At 40.4% G+C, this 22,714-nt stretch overlaps 1 protein-coding gene across 1 annotated transcript in view; it reads left to right on the top strand.

The window, feature by feature from the left end:
- PHLPP1 (PH domain and leucine rich repeat protein phosphatase 1) overlaps window positions 1-22,714 on the top strand; it is a 213,732-nt gene that overhangs the window by 134,610 nt on the left and 56,408 nt on the right. The window lies entirely within an intron of this gene.

The raw sequence follows: 22,714 nt of genomic DNA, 5'->3' as shown, positions 1-22,714 counted from the left end.
GGTGGGGGAGGGGCAGAGAAAGAGGAGACAGAGAACCCCAAGCAGGCTCCCTGCTGACAGCACAGAGCCTGATGCAGGGCTCGAACTCACAAACCTGGAGGTCATGACTTGAGGTCAAAGTCAAGAGTCAGACATTTAACCAACTGAGCCACTGAGACGCCCCAAATTTAGTCCTTTTAAAATGGTCATATATTAAAATTTCATGGGTAGTAATCACTGAAGAATCTAGAGTTTGTAAAGGATGATGGATCAGAGAGTTCCTTTATCCTGATATCCAGTGCAGTGTTTACAAAGAGCCGTGTAGAGAGCAAACTCTGAAGCAAAGTTTGATAGTAATAACTTGTATATGCATGTTTCTATAGCTTCATCCATGGTATTTGGAAAGTTTGCCATTTCATTTGACTTAAGTGTCTTCAACTTAGATAATTTTAATTTACTAATTTCTTCTGCCTCCCACTTTTAAAGATAAGCCTGTGTTTTAGTAAGTATTTGACATATTGATGGTAATTAAAACACACACTTCAACTGCTTAATTCTATATGTTGGAAATTAGACAAATTATAAAATAATTACTCATATACATACAAATTGATTATAATGTTTCAGTTGTGTTGATAGCTGGTGGTTATCTATCACTTCCATTCATTAATAAGGGAAGTAAATCTGAGTTCCAGCTCTTGCTATTTGTAGATGAAAATTTGTATAGAGAAACAAAGTTATTAGCACAGCTAGAGGGCCAGCAAGTTCTAGGAATGGAGTTGGTTTTTTTATAAGCGGATTACTGACTTTAATTTCAGTGGAAGTTGGTGTTTCAAAATGCTTGGTAAACCATGTACGGCTGCAATTTTTTTTTAAGATCTTATTTTTAAGTAATCTCTACACCCAGTGTGCGCTCTACCAACTGAGCCAGCCAGGTGCCCACGTCTGCAAAATTATTAATATACTCTTTACCATATGTGATCCTGAAATAGGCAAACAAACAAACAAAACCTCTCAGATTTACCACCATCGACTTTTTTTTTTAAACACTCTTCTTTGGATACTGAACTTTGTTGCTGTTTTGTTACTGTGCTCGATTTCACAATATTTTATGCAATAGTTAAAAGAGCCTACTCTCATGAAGATGTAATACGTAGAAATAGCAATATTGCTTCAACTTTTAGACGTTTGTTGTTGCGTTTCATTTTTGCCTGAGTGACTTTCAGTGTAGATGCTGTAAGAGCTGACTTCAGCCTGTCACCTTTTTGACTGCTTTCTGTATTTATCTTGTTTGCTTCGAATTCCTAGAGAGCAGGGATCTGTTCTTCCTCAGAAGGAGGACCTTTGCCAGGTGGGCCATTAAATACATACTTAGTAAACCAATGAATACGTGAGCGAATGGTGGTGGGAATTATCTTTATTCATTTAACTCTGTGTTAAGAATACACCACTTCTGGGGTGCCTGGGTGGCTTAGTCGGTTAAGCGTCCGACTTTCGCTTAGGTCATGATCTCGCGGTTTGTGGGTTCGAGCCCCACGTCGGGCTCTGTGCTGACTGCCAGCTCAGAGCCTGGAGCCTGTTTCATTCTGTGTCTCCCTCTCTCTCTGACCCTCCCCTGCTCACGCTGTCTCTCTCTCTGTCTCTCTCCTAGAAATAAATTAAAAAAAAAAAAAACATTTAAAAAAGAAAAAAAAAAGAATACACCACTTCTGGGGCATGTGGGTGGCTCAGTCGGTTAAGCTTCTGACTTGGGCTCAGATCATGATCTCACAGTCCATGAGTTCAAGACCTGCATCAGGCTCTGTGCTGACAGCTCGGAGCCCGAAGCCTGCTTCAGATTTTGTGTTTCCTCTTTCTCTGCCCCTTCTCTGTTTGCTGTCTGTCTGTCTGTCTGTCTCTCTCTCTCAAAAATAAACATTAAAAAAAAAATACACCACTTCTTTGCAAAAGTTATTTGTAGCAACTTGTAGAAGCGAAGTGTTTCTGTTCAGTTGAAGGTAAGATGGAAAGACAGGCTGCTTGGTGAGGTGATTCAGAAAAGACTACGAAGAAAGAGATTCTTGGGGCGCCTGGATGACTCATTTTAAGCGTACGACTCCTGATTTCAGCTCAGGTCGTGATCTCAGGGTTGTGAGATCGAGCATTGGGCTCCCCGCTGGGCATGGAGGCTGCTTGAGATTCTCTCTCTCTCCTCCCTCTGCCCCTCTCTTATGCTCACTTCCTCTCTCTCAGTCAAGAAAGAGAAAGGGTGAGAGAGAGAAAGCAAGCAATTAAGAAGGGATTTGAAGTTGGAAAAGGAAATGTAAGATTTTATTTAAATTTTTAAACAACTTTGAACGTTTATACGTTTTTGAGAGTCAGAGACCAAGCGTGAGCAGATGAGGGGCAGCGAGGGAGGGAGACACAGAATCCGAAGCAGGCTCCAGGCTCTTAGCTGTCACCACAGCTCGGACACGGGACTCGAACCCACAAACCACAAGATCAAAGTTGGATGCTTAACCAACTGAGCCACCCCAATGCTCCAGGAAACATAAGATTTTAAATGGACAGTATGATATTGGACTTCCTAAAAAAAAACAAAACAAAACAAACTATGGGTCTATTCACCATTCTCTAAACATACTTCACATTCACCTTGCAAAGAATGTGCCGCTCCCTCTGCTCCTCACCAGCCAAACCCAGGCTCAACCCAGTGAATCCTCCTTCCTTCAAAGCACATTTGTAATGACTTTTGTTTCTTGAAGCTTTTAGTTATTTCCCCTGTCCATGTGACCTTTGCCTCTTCTGAATTGTTAGCTTTCTCTGTACTTAATGCACTCACCAAGTATACCTTTTATTATAAACATTTGGAAGCTTCAAAAATTGCCATCTATGTAAAGTCCTTGAGAATGGAGATAGAGTTTCCTTATCTTTGTCTTTCTTCTCTGCTGCCCCCCAAATATTTAGCCAGAGATAGAATATATAAAATGTAATATATATATATGGCAAGCCCCTTAATATATGTTGAATTGTTGCTTCTCTCACCACCAGGGAAGATCAAAGAAATATGATCTTAAAACTTTCAGGAAAGAGCATTGGAAAAAATGCTTTGAACAGTGGCCCCTTTTGGTGTATTCAGTGCTTGCGGTGACTGAAGGGGAGAGCAGCCACTTAGAATGATGGTAGATCAATCACATTTCACTGTATGGCACCCAGAGATAATTTCACAGAATTTAGGAGGAAGCGTGTAATTGTGTCTCATAGGCTATGTTATAAAATTAGTATAATGTAACTTAAGGTAAAGATTATAATTACCTTTGGGTCAAGAAGAGAGTGAGTTAAAGAGTTGGAGGAAAGAAGTGATTTAATCTCTGTTTAGACCTGAAAGGTGTTACAGCTGAAAAGTAGAATAAGAGGGACGGGGGGTGGCACCTGGGTGGCTTAGTCGGTTAAGCGTCCGACTTTCGCTCAGGTCATGATCTCGCGGTTCGTGGGTTCGAGCCCCGCGTCAGGCTCTGTGCTGACTGCCAGCTCAGAGCCTGGAGCCTATTTCAGAGTCTGTATCTCCCTCTCTCTCTGACCCTCCCCTGCTCACGCTGTCTCTCTCTCTCTNATACCTTTTATTATAAACATTTGGAAGCTTCAAAAATTGCCATCTATGTAAAGTCCTTGAGAATGGAGATAGAGTTTCCTTATCTTTGTCTTTCTTCTCTGCTGCCCCCCAAATATTTAGCCAGAGATAGAATATATAAAATGTAATATATATATATGGCAAGCCCCTTAATATATGTTGAATTGTTGCTTCTCTCACCACCAGGGAAGATCAAAGAAATATGATCTTAAAACTTTCAGGAAAGAGCATTGGAAAAAATGCTTTGAACAGTGGCCCCTTTTGGTGTATTCAGTGCTTGCGGTGACTGAAGGGGAGAGCAGCCACTTAGAATGATGGTAGATCAATCACATTTCACTGTATGGCACCCAGAGATAATTTCACAGAATTTAGGAGGAAGCGTGTAATTGTGTCTCATAGGCTATGTTATAAAATTAGTATAATGTAACTTAAGGTAAAGATTATAATTACCTTTGGGTCAAGAAGAGAGTGAGTTAAAGAGTTGGAGGAAAGAAGTGATTTAATCTCTGTTTAGACCTGAAAGGTGTTACAGCTGAAAAGTAGAATAAGAGGGACGGGGGGTGGCACCTGGGTGGCTTAGTCGGTTAAGCGTCCGACTTTCGCTCAGGTCATGATCTCGCGGTTCGTGGGTTCGAGCCCCGCGTCAGGCTCTGTGCTGACTGCCAGCTCAGAGCCTGGAGCCTATTTCAGAGTCTGTATCTCCCTCTCTCTCTGACCCTCCCCTGCTCACGCTGTCTCTCTCTCTCTCTCCTAGAAATAAATAAAACATTAAAAAAATATATTAAAAAAAGAGTAAGAGAGACGGGAATGAGCAGGGCTTCTTCAACTGAGAGAATCGTGGGGGGAAGGAATGAGGCAGAGTTGGGTGTACAAGGGTGTGGGTGGAGTAGAATGAAAGTTATGAAGAAATGAACATTGAAAAACTCATAATTATGCCTGGAATTTATCAAGTACCTTTCTTCTTAGAAAGCTCCGTTTTCTACATTTTTAATCTCCATGGAGTGGACAACAAATGACCTTATTTCCTAGTCTGTTCTTTTGAGGATCTTGGCATTCCAGAGCAACGAAGTTACTCCTTTTTAATTACCCACACCAGAAGTTCACATTTCCAGGTTTTTAAAGAAAGATTTTGCTATTTTGTTTTTATCAGTAATTTCTGAAAGCTCACTTTTAATGGGGATAAAGAGCACTCACAGCAGAATCAGGAGTGGCGTGCTAAAACACTTCGGCAGCTCATTTGCCAGACTTGGAACCGCAGCCCTTGCCTGGTTTCAGCTTCTTTGAAGATGCTCTGTCCTATAAAACCCTAGAAGCAAACAAGAGCTAAGTGGCGCAGAAAGGGAGTATCAGAGAACCTTAGCACAAACGCCGCTCCGGGGTGAAGAGCGTCGGGAAGGAATTTCCACCACCGGGGTTTGACGAGGTTGGCCACATGTGTGAGGAATTTCACAGACCGCGTGGAATGCCCTCCTTCCAGTTAACTCTTCCCAACACTGGAAGTTCCTCTGTTACACAGCTTTGCTTCACACATGGAATTTTGATCCTCTTGGGAAGCTTTCCATTCCACACGATTCCCATTTTCCTTCCCGCATCAAAGGGAAGCCTTGCCCTGGTGCTCGGGGCGCTGAGATTGCATAGCCTCTGGTCTTCCCCCTCGGGGTGGGCTCCCAAATTCGCTTCTGAAAATAATAGCCGATTTTCTTCTTCCCTTGCATGGTGCACGTAGAAGAGGGAGCTGAGAAAGAAACAAAAGATTTCTTTATCAGCCAGACTGTATTAAATTACAGTCTCCCCTATTGACTTCTTGGGATCCTTTAAGATGTTTAACTTTTTTTCCCCCACTTAAAAAGAAAGAAGGGATCTTCTGAAGCCTTGGCTCGATTCCCGTGAGGCTATTGTATTCTGGCCAATTCCATTCTTCTATTTTAGTCAGCTCTTTGCTCTACTCTGCAAGCCTTTAACTCGAGGCAAGCGGTTAATATTAAACACGATATTTGTAATATTTGTCATTCTGAGTGGTAACCAACTTTTCACTCTGCAGAGCTCTTAGGGGATGATGATAAGCATGCAGGGAGAAGCCGACCGATGCTTACTTTGTGGTTTTTAACGATGAAGGGCCTGACTTGGGAACATGATTACTGTCTTTCCTGATGACTTCTGAAAGAGGAAAAAAAAAAAAAAAGAACCCTTTGGTTGCCAGTGTGAGAACAGCGGGAAACCAGTCATGCCCCCTCCTCCCTCTCTCCTCTGCCTCAGGTCAGACACGGCTCTGTCCCGCTCCCTCTGGAGCTCCTTCTGACCGCACACACGTGTCACTTTTGAAAGGAAAGACCCATGAGAGTTGCTGTTATTCCTGAGTGCCTGTGATTTTTCTGTCACTCACCATGCTCTCCATGGTAACAGCGTGTGGATGGGAGGAGTCACACGCCTGCCGTCGTTTCCCACGGGTGGGTTAGGGCGCTGGTGCCAGGGCTGGCAGGGCACTGCACGGTGGCTTCTCTAAAGGCGGGCACACCCGTCCCTCCCTGCACCCGTCCCTCCCTGCTCATGTCTTTGGGATGTGTAATTAACAAGAGAACCTGAGGGAAAGTCTGACTTGCCAGATAGTTTTCTTCTTTTCCCATTGTAGGATGTCTTTCAGAATGCATCCTTTTTTTCATCCCACATAGAGAGGTAGGATAGTGTGGTGTGTGTGTGTGTGTGTGTGTGTGTGTGTGCGCGCGCGCGTGCACACACACGCAGGGGAAGCACAAGAGAAGCAGAGGATAGCTGATTGACATGATACACAAATCCATGGAGCCTAGTGTAGACTGTTTCACTCCTTTATTCAAAATTTTTTCATAGGTAAGTAGCAGTGTCTTCATCTGCAATTTGAGGGGTGCTGTGTGCTTAGTCTTTAAGCACCCTTTATAAGCAGTTCTTTCTGTTTAACACTGTCATTTGCTTCATCTTTCCCAAGTCTGCCCTTTAGTTTTTGCCTTCCAAATCAGTGTTTCTCAAAATAGGATTTATGAAATGCTTACATCAGAACCACACGGTGTATTTACAGGAAACAGAGAAGCCTGGTTTTCATGCTGTCCCTGCACGGCCAGGACCTCTGATGATAAGACCCAGGAAAACTGCATGTTTAACAATGCAGATGACATGTGGGAAACTGCCCCACCACCCTGTTCTCTTTGAATGTCTTCTCTTCCAGTCCACATCTCCCCACTGAACTCTGTGTCCCTTTGATAAAAGTGGGTTTTCTCTTCTGTAGATACTCATGATCTACAGAACTTTTTTCCCCAGTAAGTTTTCATCTTATGCTTTGCATTAAAGCAGCTTTGCTCCTAAACTATTCTTAAGCTCCTGGAGGGCAAAAACATATGTAATTCACATCTGTATGCTTCACACACCTTTGTGCATAATAAGAACTCAAACAATGTTTAGTCAATGGATGGTTCAGACTCTTACTGTACCTAGTAAATTTTGCAGTGTTGGGGTTTTTTTCTGTTAACTATCAGATATGGTTGGTTTACTTGTGATGTGAGCTTAAGCTACTCATGTCTAAGCACTCTGACCGTAGCTTATGTTTACTTTCTCCTTTGATAATCTGATATCTTTGATAGAGATTCTATCCGGTTTCACTTTTATGTATCTTGTATAACTCAACTGGGATTTTATCCAGGTGTACTGTGTAGATCTTCTCTTTGTCTTTCTTCTGAGAAGTGGAAATAGCGATCTGTTTTCTGCTTTTTACAGAAATGGTTTTACATTTTTTGTTTTTTGTCCTACCAGATGGTGCTTAATATTAAACATCTCTTGAATAATGTTGCAATTGAATTGACTATGGGCTGATCTGTTAGCAAGAAAATGAAAAAAAATGTCGTCATGGATAAATTGAATAAAAAAATTATTTCATAGGAAAGGTATGTTTAACTGTAACATAATAACTTACTTCTTGTTTGTCTTTTTGATCATTATAGCACCAGTTTATAAAAGAAACAGAAAGTGACAGATTTATGCTGCTTGTGACTCATTGTTTTCGAGAATTTAGTTAGTGTAGAGTTACTGTAGATTACTGTACATCTAGTGACTGCTATTTCCACACGATTACTGTCTTACGATTTGGAGTGGTTTTCTATATAAGGTACTTGATTCATGGGAGCCTGCCCTTGCATGTCCTCCGTCCCTGCCCTGTGGGTAGGAGCTCTGTCTGGTTGACTACTGTATACATAGGGTTAACTTAGCCTAGGTCTGGCACAGAGTCAGTAACCAGCAAGTGCTTCCTGTTTGAATTATTGTATAATTATTTTAATGTTTGTTGATTTTGAGAGAGGGAGGAAAGCTGGGTACAGACAGAGGGAGCGAGAAGGAGACACAGAATCTGAAGCAGGCTCTAGGCTCCGAGCTGTCAGCACAGAGCCTGATGCGGGGCTCAAATCCATGAACCATGGGATCATGACCTGAGCTGAAGTCAGATGCTTAACCGACTGAGCCACTCAGACGCCCTAAATTATTTTAAACAAGGATTAAAATAGAAATGTCTGTCTTTAGGGAATGCTTTAATTTGCCATAGCAATATGTCCAATGTAATTGTTGCCAACACGGAGTGTTCTCTGTTTCCTTGATTATTGTTTTGGAAAAATTATGTCTGTGAGTTGTACCTTTAGTATACTTATTCTGTGGCAGTTCTTAAGAAAATTTTGCTCAAATACTCTCGTGGCTATAAATTTTCATTTTTACCCAAGATAGACATGTGTTTGTTTTCTGATCATATGAAAAGGTGATATGCCTGTTTAGCTTGAACCGAGAGTCATTCATGGTGATTAGGATTAAGATGGGAGGGTTTCTGTTTATTTTGGCTCAACTGTTGACAAGCTGGTTTTGTGCACACTGGCATTTGTGCATCTGTAAGTGTGCTGAACCTCCTGGAAAACTCAGGTGCTCACTGGGTCCGAGGCTGTCCCCAGTAGGGACAGCAGGAAAAATCACTGCACCAAGAAGCGAAGTCACCAGTGAGAGTTCAATTCCAGGGCGGTAGAATTTGTGGGTGTGAGGGCTCAAAAGAGCTGAGTCATGCTTTCTGAAGAGTAGGTGTTCCCAGCAGTTCTAAAGCAGGCCCAGTGACTCAAATGTTTCTCATGCTGCCACAGCCACAGACAAATCCGAGAGAAACACGGGGCAAAAGATTTTCTTCCTTTTTTTCTGTATCCAGGAAAGGAAGCCTTTAAAGTCTTTTGCAAATTGTTTTGCTTTCTTACATAAATATTACAGCACTGGTTGCCCTATATCGTACCTGGATTAGGGCAGAAATATTAAAACATGGCTGTAGGACAAAGTTCACCAACAGTAAAGTTCTACTCTAAAAGAGTCGGAATTTAAAGTCCATGGAAAATAAATTAAGAAGTTGCTGACTGACGTCTCTTGCACTGATTTAACTAATGCTTCTTCAGAGAAAGTGCATTCAGTACACATTTTTTAAAAAGTACTTTGATACTCTTTCCAAGATTGGTACTTCTACAGATAAAAGAGAAGAGTTATTCTGTCAAATGAACTGTTTAATTGAAGCATTTTATGTGTTCCAAATTACAAGGTGGGCTCTTAAGAACAACAAAGCAGGCATTTGATTTTATAAATTCTCTTGGGAAAAAAGAAAGAGATACAAAAAGTAAATGTAACTTGTTTTTACCTAAGCTTTTCTCTTTGGCAATTTTGTTTGAACAGGAATAGGCTTTCTCTTTTTGTTCACTTTGAAATTTATTTAAGTTGAATGAATATTGAAGAGGGTGATTTATTTAATAGATGATATTGGCATAATTAGCTACTGGACAAAAAAATGTTAGACCTCTACCAAACATTACATGTAAAAATAAATGTCAGGTCAAATAAAGATCTAAATGTACAAAATAAAATTGGGAAATAGAGGAGAACTATTGTAACACTTTGGGGTGGGGTAAGAAGACCTTCTCAAGCAAGGTGAAAAATATAGACTCCATAAAGGAAAAGATGGCCAAATTTGAGCAAATAAAAATAAAAAATTAGTGAATGGCTAAAGTCATTAACAGAGTTGGGGGGGATGAAGCAGAAGGCTGGGAGTGTCAAGTGCCGTATATGCAGCATATGACACTATGTGTGGCAGTCAGTACTCAGGGACCTCCTGCAGACTGATAGGTTAAAGACAAGTAAACCAACAGAAAAACAGGGAAAGGATATGAATATGTATCTCAAGGAAGATACACTTAACAGAAAGATAAACTTTACCGAGAATTACAAATTGAAGTGACTTGACACCACTTTTTGCGCATCAGATTAGCAACAGGGAAAGGATGCTAACATTAAATGCTAGTGAAGGAAGCGTGGAAGGAAACTCTCTCCAATATGGTTGGTTGGGACTATGCGTTTCTACAGCTGTGTGGTAATTTTACAGTACATATTAAAATTTAAATTTTACCTATTCCTGGGCCCATCAGTTATACTGGTTTACAGTCCCTTACCCAAAATTCTTGAGGCCATTTGTGTTTCAGATTTCAGGTAGTTTCAGATTATTAAAGGTAATGTGGGATATATATTATATATTATATAAAATTTCCAGCAGGGTTGGGGACTCCATAAGCAGATGCATTGATATTTCTAAAGAGAACACATTCTGATCTGAATATTCACAACAGGTCAGCTTTAGTCACCATGTGAATCCGTGAAAATTTTTTGAATTTTCCGAGCCGATTGGATTTCAGAATTATGGATAAGTCTCTGGGCACCCATAAGTATGCAAAATGAAGTCGCTGGTGCACAAATGGATATGCTGAATTATTCCTAATAGCAAAACAGTAACACAGAAACAAAACCTGGACCTCTCCTAATGTCCGGCAGTGAAGGGATGGGATCAGTTGTGNAAAAAAAAAAAAAAAGAACCCTTTGGTTGCCAGTGTGAGAACAGCGGGAAACCAGTCATGCCCCCTCCTCCCTCTCTCCTCTGCCTCAGGTCAGACACGGCTCTGTCCCGCTCCCTCTGGAGCTCCTTCTGACCGCACACACGTGTCACTTTTGAAAGGAAAGACCCATGAGAGTTGCTGTTATTCCTGAGTGCCTGTGATTTTTCTGTCACTCACCATGCTCTCCATGGTAACAGCGTGTGGATGGGAGGAGTCACACGCCTGCCGTCGTTTCCCACGGGTGGGTTAGGGCGCTGGTGCCAGGGCTGGCAGGGCACTGCACGGTGGCTTCTCTAAAGGCGGGCACACCCGTCCCTCCCTGCACCCGTCCCTCCCTGCTCATGTCTTTGGGATGTGTAATTAACAAGAGAACCTGAGGGAAAGTCTGACTTGCCAGATAGTTTTCTTCTTTTCCCATTGTAGGATGTCTTTCAGAATGCATCCTTTTTTTCATCCCACATAGAGAGGTAGGATAGTGTGGTGTGTGTGTGTGTGTGTGTGTGTGTGTGTGCGCGCGCGCGTGCACACACACGCAGGGGAAGCACAAGAGAAGCAGAGGATAGCTGATTGACATGATACACAAATCCATGGAGCCTAGTGTAGACTGTTTCACTCCTTTATTCAAAATTTTTTCATAGGTAAGTAGCAGTGTCTTCATCTGCAATTTGAGGGGTGCTGTGTGCTTAGTCTTTAAGCACCCTTTATAAGCAGTTCTTTCTGTTTAACACTGTCATTTGCTTCATCTTTCCCAAGTCTGCCCTTTAGTTTTTGCCTTCCAAATCAGTGTTTCTCAAAATAGGATTTATGAAATGCTTACATCAGAACCACACGGTGTATTTACAGGAAACAGAGAAGCCTGGTTTTCATGCTGTCCCTGCACGGCCAGGACCTCTGATGATAAGACCCAGGAAAACTGCATGTTTAACAATGCAGATGACATGTGGGAAACTGCCCCACCACCCTGTTCTCTTTGAATGTCTTCTCTTCCAGTCCACATCTCCCCACTGAACTCTGTGTCCCTTTGATAAAAGTGGGTTTTCTCTTCTGTAGATACTCATGATCTACAGAACTTTTTTCCCCAGTAAGTTTTCATCTTATGCTTTGCATTAAAGCAGCTTTGCTCCTAAACTATTCTTAAGCTCCTGGAGGGCAAAAACATATGTAATTCACATCTGTATGCTTCACACACCTTTGTGCATAATAAGAACTCAAACAATGTTTAGTCAATGGATGGTTCAGACTCTTACTGTACCTAGTAAATTTTGCAGTGTTGGGGTTTTTTTCTGTTAACTATCAGATATGGTTGGTTTACTTGTGATGTGAGCTTAAGCTACTCATGTCTAAGCACTCTGACCGTAGCTTATGTTTACTTTCTCCTTTGATAATCTGATATCTTTGATAGAGATTCTATCCGGTTTCACTTTTATGTATCTTGTATAACTCAACTGGGATTTTATCCAGGTGTACTGTGTAGATCTTCTCTTTGTCTTTCTTCTGAGAAGTGGAAATAGCGATCTGTTTTCTGCTTTTTACAGAAATGGTTTTACATTTTTTGTTTTTTGTCCTACCAGATGGTGCTTAATATTAAACATCTCTTGAATAATGTTGCAATTGAATTGACTATGGGCTGATCTGTTAGCAAGAAAATGAAAAAAAATGTCGTCATGGATAAATTGAATAAAAAAATTATTTCATAGGAAAGGTATGTTTAACTGTAACATAATAACTTACTTCTTGTTTGTCTTTTTGATCATTATAGCACCAGTTTATAAAAGAAACAGAAAGTGACAGATTTATGCTGCTTGTGACTCATTGTTTTCGAGAATTTAGTTAGTGTAGAGTTACTGTAGATTACTGTACATCTAGTGACTGCTATTTCCACACGATTACTGTCTTACGATTTGGAGTGGTTTTCTATATAAGGTACTTGATTCATGGGAGCCTGCCCTTGCATGTCCTCCGTCCCTGCCCTGTGGGTAGGAGCTCTGTCTGGTTGACTACTGTATACATAGGGTTAACTTAGCCTAGGTCTGGCACAGAGTCAGTAACCAGCAAGTGCTTCCTGTTTGAATTATTGTATAATTATTTTAATGTTTGTTGATTTTGAGAGAGGGAGGAAAGCTGGGTACAGACAGAGGGAGCGAGAAGGAGACACAGAATCTGAAGCAGGCTCTAGGCTCCGAGCTGTCAGCACAGAGCCTGATGCGGGGCTCAAATCCATGAACCATGGGATCATGACCTGAGCTGAAGTCAGATGCTTAACCGACTGAGCCACTCAGACGCCCTAAATTATTTTAAACAAGGATTAAAATAGAAATGTCTGTCTTTAGGGAATGCTTTAATTTGCCATAGCAATATGTCCAATGTAATTGTTGCCAACACGGAGTGTTCTCTGTTTCCTTGATTATTGTTTTGGAAAAATTATGTCTGTGAGTTGTACCTTTAGTATACTTATTCTGTGGCAGTTCTTAAGAAAATTTTGCTCAAATACTCTCGTGGCTATAAATTTTCATTTTTACCCAAGATAGACATGTGTTTGTTTTCTGATCATATGAAAAGGTGATATGCCTGTTTAGCTTGAACCGAGAGTCATTCATGGTGATTAGGATTAAGATGGGAGGGTTTCTGTTTATTTTGGCTCAACTGTTGACAAGCTGGTTTTGTGCACACTGGCATTTGTGCATCTGTAAGTGTGCTGAACCTCCTGGAAAACTCAGGTGCTCACTGGGTCCGAGGCTGTCCCCAGTAGGGACAGCAGGAAAAATCACTGCACCAAGAAGCGAAGTCACCAGTGAGAGTTCAATTCCAGGGCGGTAGAATTTGTGGGTGTGAGGGCTCAAAAGAGCTGAGTCATGCTTTCTGAAGAGTAGGTGTTCCCAGCAGTTCTAAAGCAGGCCCAGTGACTCAAATGTTTCTCATGCTGCCACAGCCACAGACAAATCCGAGAGAAACACGGGGCAAAAGATTTTCTTCCTTTTTTTCTGTATCCAGGAAAGGAAGCCTTTAAAGTCTTTTGCAAATTGTTTTGCTTTCTTACATAAATATTACAGCACTGGTTGCCCTATATCGTACCTGGATTAGGGCAGAAATATTAAAACATGGCTGTAGGACAAAGTTCACCAACAGTAAAGTTCTACTCTAAAAGAGTCGGAATTTAAAGTCCATGGAAAATAAATTAAGAAGTTGCTGACTGACGTCTCTTGCACTGATTTAACTAATGCTTCTTCAGAGAAAGTGCATTCAGTACACATTTTTTAAAAAGTACTTTGATACTCTTTCCAAGATTGGTACTTCTACAGATAAAAGAGAAGAGTTATTCTGTCAAATGAACTGTTTAATTGAAGCATTTTATGTGTTCCAAATTACAAGGTGGGCTCTTAAGAACAACAAAGCAGGCATTTGATTTTATAAATTCTCTTGGGAAAAAAGAAAGAGATACAAAAAGTAAATGTAACTTGTTTTTACCTAAGCTTTTCTCTTTGGCAATTTTGTTTGAACAGGAATAGGCTTTCTCTTTTTGTTCACTTTGAAATTTATTTAAGTTGAATGAATATTGAAGAGGGTGATTTATTTAATAGATGATATTGGCATAATTAGCTACTGGACAAAAAAATGTTAGACCTCTACCAAACATTACATGTAAAAATAAATGTCAGGTCAAATAAAGATCTAAATGTACAAAATAAAATTGGGAAATAGAGGAGAACTATTGTAACACTTTGGGGTGGGGTAAGAAGACCTTCTCAAGCAAGGTGAAAAATATAGACTCCATAAAGGAAAAGATGGCCAAATTTGAGCAAATAAAAATAAAAAATTAGTGAATGGCTAAAGTCATTAACAGAGTTGGGGGGGATGAAGCAGAAGGCTGGGAGTGTCAAGTGCCGTATATGCAGCATATGACACTATGTGTGGCAGTCAGTACTCAGGGACCTCCTGCAGACTGATAGGTTAAAGACAAGTAAACCAACAGAAAAACAGGGAAAGGATATGAATATGTATCTCAAGGAAGATACACTTAACAGAAAGATAAACTTTACCGAGAATTACAAATTGAAGTGACTTGACACCACTTTTTGCGCATCAGATTAGCAACAGGGAAAGGATGCTAACATTAAATGCTAGTGAAGGAAGCGTGGAAGGAAACTCTCTCCAATATGGTTGGTTGGGACTATGCGTTTCTACAGCTGTGTGGTAATTTTACAGTACATATTAAAATTTAAATTTTACCTATTCCTGGGCCCATCAGTTATACTGGTTTACAGTCCCTTACCCAAAATTCTTGAGGCCATTTGTGTTTCAGATTTCAGGTAGTTTCAGATTATTAAAGGTAATGTGGGATATATATTATATATTATATAAAATTTCCAGCAGGGTTGGGGACTCCATAAGCAGATGCATTGATATTTCTAAAGAGAACACATTCTGATCTGAATATTCACAACAGGTCAGCTTTAGTCACCATGTGAATCCGTGAAAATTTTTTGAATTTTCCGAGCCGATTGGATTTCAGAATTATGGATAAGTCTCTGGGCACCCATAAGTATGCAAAATGAAGTCGCTGGTGCACAAATGGATATGCTGAATTATTCCTAATAGCAAAACAGTAACACAGAAACAAAACCTGGACCTCTCCTAATGTCCGGCAGTGAAGGGATGGGATCAGTTGTGGTGCATTACTCTTTATTATCTACCGTCTCAAAAAGATGATTTGTATACTTGAGAAAACAAGTCATAGAAAAAGTGTGTGTGGTGTTATCCCATTCAAAAAATAGGGAGGGAGGTTATTTCCTATTCACATACGTGTTTTACAAGGAGGAAAAGCTTTAGAAGCATGTATTCCAAACTTGACCCTGCTTATCTCCAGGGGAAGGGGTTTGGAAGGAAGTAGGAGAGACTGTTAATGTGTTCTTTATTTGCTTCTATGGTTCAACTTGTTAAAATGAGCATGTGTTATTCTGGTAATTGAATAAATGGAATCCTCTTACAAGCGCATCTAGTGAGTATTCCAGAGCCCCGCTGGCCTGGCAACTCCCTCCGAGGTCCGGTACTCTGAGCCATTAGGGAGCCTACTTTTCATAATTAATGGAGAGCAGGAGACAAGCCCAGAACGAGGCGTACAACTCCAGCCCTCGAGCAGACCCTTCATTACTTAATATCAGAGCCTAATCATTTCTAAAGTGTATTAGCGTGTTCCCCCACAGGGAAAAGACAAGCTAAACATGGACTGTTATCATGAAACGGAAATCCAATCACCAGGGAATCTTTTTCTAATTGACCCACTTGTAGTGAATAATAACTCCAGAAAATAATATTGATTTTTCTCTGTTAGAATCATTGAGTAGTACAAGTATGGTTTCCTCTTCATGAGTGTGGTGTGTGACTCCTACTAGTTAAGCACATTTGGAATATGTTTAAAAACAGGAGTACTTCCGCTGTGCTGTTATTTTGTGGTCACATTTTCCCAATATATCCTTAGTTCCTGAGAAGAAAATCACTAAAGATTTAGATGGATCTGAAGCTAATTATCATGCCTCCAAATAGTCATCAAGCTGTTTCAGGAGGGGGAGGTGTATAAAAATCGGCAGCATTTGTATTTGTTTATTTTTCTCAACTTGGATATCACAAAACACTTGCTTTTTCTTTCCTGCCCTTGGAAAACATGGCCCCACTTCATTTTGTAAGGAGCACTTGCTCCTTGGGAGCTTTTCGGAGGCCAAAATGAAATAGGCTTATAGAGCTGTGGTCAATCTGTGTTGAAGACCTGCATATCTATCTAGTAAAGGTAGGAAAAATAGATGCATGGATGTGATACTTGTTAACCTTTCAGTTAAAACTAAGTACCCTTCCCTTTAGTAGAGAGAAATAATTTGTTTGAGGGAGTAGCTTGGAAGATTATACACCTGGGAATGTTAGTGACTGAGGGAAAAGAATCCTTTCAGGCTGAGTGTAGGCTCTAGAACATCATACTGCTGTCTAGTTAGAGTGGAAGCTGGGTAAGCAGTCAGCGTAGTCCGTCAGGAGCAGCTTCACGATAGGTACTGTCCTCCTGTGCTGTTGGTTAGTTGCAGGGTGAAGCGGAAGACAGAAGGGAAAAATCAGGAACATTTCTATATTAGACCCCGTGAGAGCAAAGCACAGTTTGTGTCTGGATACAGGATCATAGGTTACTGGCCTTCTGGTTGTATGATGTATACACAGAAGGAGGTGCAAATGAAAAAAGTATCATCAGGGCGCCTGGGCGGCTCAGTTGGTTAAGCGTCTGACTTTGGCTCAGGTCATGATCTCACAGTTCGTGGGTTCAAGCCCCATGCCGGGCTCTGTGTTGACAGCTCAGAGCCTGGAGCCTGCTTTGGATCCAGTGTTTCCCTTTCCCTCTGTGCCCCTCTTCTGCTCATGCTCTGTCTCTCTCTGTCTCAAAGATGAATAAACAGTAAAAAAAAAAAAAAAAAAANTCAATTTGGCAGAGCAGTGGTGTCAGCTCCATTCTACTGTCTTCTACGAGTGACCTTCCACAATCTAAAGGCCCCCACCCCTTTATAAAGATTTGTTTGTTTGTTTGTTTGTTTATCATAATCTCTACACCCACCGTGGGACTTGAACTCAACCCCCCGGGATCAGGAGTCACATGCTCTTCCAACTGAGCCAGCCAGGTGCCCCTTGCACCTTGTTATATGGCCCTTTTGGATATCTAATTTGAAATGGACTTCAGTTTTTCTCTGTGAAAAGAATTAGAGCTTTCTGTCTGTGTAGATTATCAAATGTATTTTGTTGATTGTACTTTTCTGTGACACTTAGTATTACCTTGGAACTTTGGGTTAAGTGAGACCTGAGTTCTAAAAGCCCACAGTGCCCATTGCCATTAGCTGAATGTCATATTATAATCCTGTACCTGTAACTTGAAGAATTAATTGAAATTACTCTGTATTAGACTCGGGATAAATGTTAACTTGATTTTTCCCCCTACTTTGAGCTCTATTATAGAACAAATGGACAGGAGTTACAGCTCTTTCCTTAAAGGAGATTGCTTGCTCTGCAGAGTAAAATCAGTCTTTGCGGTTCTTGGGTAGTTTGTGAGCCCTGGGCTGTGCCTGAACTGGTTTCAATGGAATTGTACGTGGGGTTCAAAATATCCACTGTCCTGCATTGCCGACAATGCCATCCTCAATGGGAGATGTGAGGCCGAAAAAGGAGTGTATTCCATATTCTAGTCTGAGAACGCTTTGACTTGTGACTTAGAATTATTAGTAATTGATATCTATTTATATTAAAGTCTCTAATAAGATGTAATAAAAGAAGAACAGGAGAGATGAGAAGTAGTAGTACTGATGTTGAAAGGCAGTATAATCAGGTTGTAATGTGATACTTACACGGTTTCTCTGAGCCTACTTTATTTGTGCATGTGGAAACAAATGAAGGAAAATGATCTCAGAGGCCCCTGTAGTCTCACTTTAGAAAGCTCAGACATGAAGAAGATACATCCCCTCTAAGTAACTTTGTTTAGCCTTTGCACTGTGTATATATACCATATATACATGTAACAGATGTGTTTAAAAAACAAAACTACAGGTTTCTTGTCCCTTTCGTTTCTAAAACATCAAGAAAAATTCCTTATTCAACCACTATAGCTATTACAATCATCATTAAAGTAATTTTTATTAATCTTAAAAAAATTTTTTCTTTACGTTTATTTTGTGTGTGTGTGTGTGAGAGAGAGAGAGAGAGAGAGAGAGAGAGAATGAATGAATATAAGCAGGGGAGGGAGAGAGAGAATCCCAAGCAGGCTCCATGCTGTCAGCACAGAGCCCGATGCAGGGCTCAAACTCACGAATCAGAAGATCATGACCTGAGCCGAAACCAAGAGTTGGACACTCAAGCAACTGAGCCACCCAGACACCCCAATTTTTATTAATCTTAAATTTGTGATGTTCTTGGTTCTCTTCTGCATATCTATATTGAACAGCTTTGAGGAAATATCTGTATACCTGCATGAATATAATGTAACTTCATGTTAACAATTTAATCTTAAGGTTTAAGAATTATAATCATTTTTAAATGAAATTATTTAAAATATTTTGCCAAATATGTATCTTTCCAAAGCTAGTCCATTTTTTTTTTAATTTTTTTGAATCTGGGTCTATGCACGTTTGATAATTGTGACAGAGCTAAACATCCTATTTTGTTGGAGACATAGAGATTTTCTAGTCTTTTCTTCCCTAACACTGTGTCACCTTGCTCCCCTTTCTGCATTCTTTTTGAGCGAAGGTAAAGGGAAGAAAGGTCATCCACTCCCCCTTTAGATTTATCTCTTAACTTAAACATTGCCTCTAGGTGTCTCTTCCCTGTTGTAAGACCTGAGGAAGAAAATTCTGTGTGGACCTTCTTATCTTTCTCTGAAGGGGTTCTTGAATTGGTAGATGCCTGTAGTCTGACTGCCTTCCACGTCTATAAAGAAAAAGTGGAACTCTAAGAAGGGTCAGGGTTAGAGTTTCCAAAACAAATGAATTTTAATGTGTTCAGATCAAGAACTTGAGTTCTCAGAAACAATACATGCTTTGTTTGCTAAACAAGTGTGCTGGACACTGTGTTCTTTTCTGGGAAGAATTGGGGGGATGGGCTGCAGTGAGAGGAGTGTGAGGGATGTAGGGAATGTGATGAGAAGGAAGGAAAGACATTTAAGGTATTTATAAATCAGAACTTAAGATGTGTAGGTCTAGGGTGAGAGTATAAATGGAGGCCCCATCCCATGTATGTAAATGTTTACTGTAATCAAGCTAATAAATGGTTATAAAAGATGCTCTCTCCTCCTACCTTAACAGATAGACTGACTTGCAAGCATAGATCCCAGTGGAGAAGCCTCACACCCCTGGGGGTTCCACACTGGGCACAGCAGCGTGGGGAGATCGGCCCCAGTGACCCAAACATCTTCTCTTTCAGTCTCTAACTTCACTTCTCATGGTGCGGGACTGTGGACACGCTGTTTAGGTTTTGTCTACCCCTAGAGCCTACGGATGAGGGAGAGGGGCCCAGAGAAGGGCCCACATAAGTCCTGACAACAGGTGTGGTGTCATTTGGGTAGAAAATTCTGGAAAACTGCTTACTCTTAGTATGGAGAATATGCTTCTCTGTGAAAATATAATGTGAGCCACAGAAGTATTTTTAAATTTTCTGGTTGCCACATTAGAGAAAGTAAGGAGAAACAATTGAAATCAAACATTTTTAATGTTTTTGTTTATTTTTGAGAGAAAGAGAGACAGAGCGCAAGTGGAGGAGGAGCAGAGAGAGAGGGAGACACAAAATCCGAAGCAGCCTCCAGGCTCTGAGCTGTCAGCACAGAGCCTGACGTGGAGCTCAAATTTGTGAACTGTGAGACCATGACCTGAGCTGAAGTTGGACTCTTAATGGTCTGAGCCACCCAGGCTCCCCAAAATTAGTTTTAATATTATTTAATCTAGTATTTCAAAATTACTATCTGTTCTAAAAATTAATGAGTTTACATCCTGTTCTGTGTTGTATATTTATACTTAGAGAACGTCTCCACTTGGACCAGCCATTTCAGGTGCTCACTGGTCACCTACGGCTATTGCTCTGTTATTGGATGTGGAGACTCCTTCTTTGGGGACGGAGGGGTGGGGAGTACGGCGCTGGACCCCTAGGACTGAGGTTGCTTCTCTTTATCATGAGGTCTGGCAGTGTTTTTATCATTGAATTGATGCAAAGAATAATTGCACTTTATATTAAGAGCTGGCACCCACTTTAAAATGTAAATATATATACATAAGACTATGGAGGGTACCTGTTAGGGGTTTTTTATTTTTGTTTCTCTCTTTTTCCATTTAAGCTTGTCAGCTGCCTTCTACTCATTCAACTCACTGCTGCTTTCCTTTGTTGTCAGAAGTGCTGTGGTTCTAGAAAATTCGTTTGTAAGGATGAATGTACTCCCCCACCTCTCCCCCCCATGTTATTGACAAATACTTTTCCAAAGCCTTAAGTACTGGAACTGTAATCGCTTCATCTCCACTTTCTGAAAAGCCTTTGTACTCCATTGTGTTGGATAATGTCTAGTGGGTCTTTTTCCTTCCTAGAAGAACTTTTTTTTTTTTAAGGTTCAGTTTAATTGCAGGCATATTTTTAAACTGTGACCAGTTCTACCAAATGAGGAATCATATCTAGAAAGTAGTTTTTGTTTGGACTAGAACAGCACTTTCATCTATTTCAGGATAGAGTTGGCAGATTTAGAAGGGGGGAAAAAAGACACCCAGTTAAATTTGAATTTCAGAAAAACAACAACAATTTTTTTTAAGTATAAGTATATGCCATGAAATATTTGGGGTGTACTTTACACTAAAAAAAGTTGTTATTTCTCTGAAGTTCTTATTTAACTGGGTGTTCTGTATTTTGTCTGGCAATCATATTTTAAGACTCCTTTACCCTCTCAAAAATTGAGGTGTTTTTATTTATCTGGGCTAAGTCTATTGACATTTACAGCATTACAGACTTAAACTGAGAAATATTTTAATATATATTCTTTAGAAAAACAATAAGCCCATTCTTGTTAACATATGTGTTTATTATGAAAAGTAACTATTTTAGAAAACAAAATGTAGAAGAGTGTCATTGTTTTATATTTCTGTAAATCTTTTAATGTCTAGCTTAATAGAAGATCATTGGATTCTCCTTTTCTCCATCCAGTCAGGTACACTGTCACAAAGACTCGTACCATCTAGAAATCTCCACTGGACACTTGGGAGAAAAGGAGAATGGCAAAAGACAAATAGCATCTTAGTATTGTTATGAAGTGCTTCTGACTGTGGGAATCTCTTGAAAGGGGCTCAGGGCCTTCTTCCAGGGTCCTCCAGCCGTGCTTTGAGAACTTCTGAACTAAAAACAATAGAACCTGTGATTCTAACTTGTGGAGTGTAGATCATGGATGATTTAATCATAGTGGAGGATAAGTGTTTTTTGTTTTTAATTTGAAATACTATTAGGTCTATATTCCACCATTCAAGAAAACAGCTATTATAAAATAAAAACCAAAGTCATACTTTTAACCAAAGAGCCCCTGTGTCACTTTTCTGTTTAGAATAAACTTCATGTTGGTACCTAAGACAAAGCTTAGTACTTTTTATCATAGAATTCAGCAGGTAGGTCACATGACAATTTCCTTAACATGCTGAGTGGATTGACTTGGATTTATTTTTAAGATGTGTGCGTCTGTTCTAGGCATCGTATGCGCTGCCCCATACTTAGGCTTGGGTGGTTTTACAAATCATTGGCATAATCACAGTAACTAATCTGATTCTCATCGCAAGTAAAAAAATATAGTGGTTGGCAGTGGACTGATAGATTTAAAACACAGACAAGTAAAACTTAAAAATGAGTTCTTTAATTGCTTGGACAATTGAGAAAATGAAAGCGCCATTAACAAAAATGGAATAGGAGAAGTGCTGGTCTGGAAGACAGACAGGGAGTTGAGTTTCCGCTGGAAATGTCTCAGGGTAGCTCAGGAGGCAGGAGATGGCGTGTGGCGCGTTATAGAGGGCTCCTCACAGAGCAGTGAAATGCTTTCCAAGGAAGGCAAGGTAGAGGGAAGAAACAGACAAGAACAGATCTGTGAGCACTATTTACCCTTGGCGGGCGGCCGGGGGGAGGAGATGAAGAAGAATAAAGAAGGAAACTGAGGAGGAAAGATTTGGAGAATTTTGGAAAAGGCCAGGTGAGGAAAATGTTCTGAAAGTGAAATGAGAAGAACTTTTCAAGAAGGGGTGTGTGGTTAGTGGTATCAAGTATTGGACTGAGGATGAAGAATGATAATTTGTTCTTAAGTTTGGAACTATAGAACTAGGTTACATGAGAATGTGTAGTTTCGATAAATTAATTTTTTATTTCAGGTTTGTATTTGAGGAGAAGTGAAATGGAAAGATTGTTTACTTGTGTAGGATAACACAACGTCAGAAGGGCTAGAACTGCCTATTCCTTCCCTCTCTCCATCAGCACTTACTGGTGTGTTAACAAAGCCGGCCCAGGGAAAGCCACAAAACTTACTCCAGCAGACCTCACCTCTTCATTTATTCAATCTCATTCTAGACTGGCAAGTTTGTTTTTATTTTTATTTTTTTTAATGTTTATTTTGAGAGACAGAGCATGTGAGCAGGGGAGGGTAAAGAGAGAGGGAGACACTGAATCTGAAGCAGGCTGCAAGTTGTCAGCACAG

Source organism: Crocuta crocuta, unplaced genomic scaffold (genome assembly GCF_008692635.1).
Source record: "Crocuta crocuta isolate KB4526 unplaced genomic scaffold, BGI_CrCroc_1.0 scaffold36, whole genome shotgun sequence".
Lineage (NCBI taxonomy): Eukaryota > Metazoa > Chordata > Mammalia > Carnivora > Hyaenidae > Crocuta > Crocuta crocuta.
Note: the sequence above shows the minus strand (reverse complement) of the source record. Positions and strands in the feature narration are given on the sequence as shown.